The 647-nt window shown below is 39.1% G+C and overlaps 1 long non-coding RNA gene across 1 annotated transcript in view; it reads left to right on the top strand.

Moving 5' to 3' along the window:
- The window catches only part of LOC128249748 (uncharacterized), a 29,084-nt gene that overhangs the window by 22,328 nt on the left and 6,109 nt on the right, over window positions 1-647 (top strand). The window lies entirely within an intron of this gene.

Raw genomic sequence — 647 nt, 5'->3', positions numbered from 1 at the left:
ATATATATGTTTTGTGTACGACGTTGAGGCATGCTTTGGTAGAGGTGATATCTGTTTCATATAAAACCATTTTAGTTGTACAGGATTTGTCATGAGGCCATGTATTTGTGGTTTAGCATGAGATGTTCATTCAGTTTGTTTAATTCGTGTTCATGTTATGAAGATTTTCATGCTGGAGCTAAAGCTGTAACTCAGTTTAAAACTAGAATATGTATATTGTCATCGACAATCTGAAGAACTAATGAGAGCTGTCATTAATCTCCAATTATGTTAGTATTTATTGGAGATTAATGGAGATTAATGGAGATGACATGCAGCAAGAATTAGTTGCATGTCATCAGATTTAATGCAGTGAATGTAGTTGGAAGTAATGTCTATAGTTTTGGACGAAGGAACATGAAATGTCTTTCGCTTTGCAGAGACTTGACACTCGACCACACGACATGGAGGTGATTATCCTGGAAGTAATCTTGGAAGAGACCGAATGCACATGCAACGCAAAAGCCGAAACAGTTACACCCACCCACACACACACACACACCCACACACACACACATATGTAAGCTTGTATCCGTACACAGGTACAGATGTGTGTGTGTGTGTGTGTGTGTGTGTGTGTGTGTGTGTGTGTGTGTGTGTGTGTGTGT

The sequence above is a fragment of the Octopus bimaculoides genome, chromosome 18 (assembly GCF_001194135.2).
Source record: "Octopus bimaculoides isolate UCB-OBI-ISO-001 chromosome 18, ASM119413v2, whole genome shotgun sequence".
NCBI lineage: Eukaryota > Metazoa > Mollusca > Cephalopoda > Octopoda > Octopodidae > Octopus > Octopus bimaculoides.
Note: the sequence above shows the minus strand (reverse complement) of the source record. Positions and strands in the feature narration are given on the sequence as shown.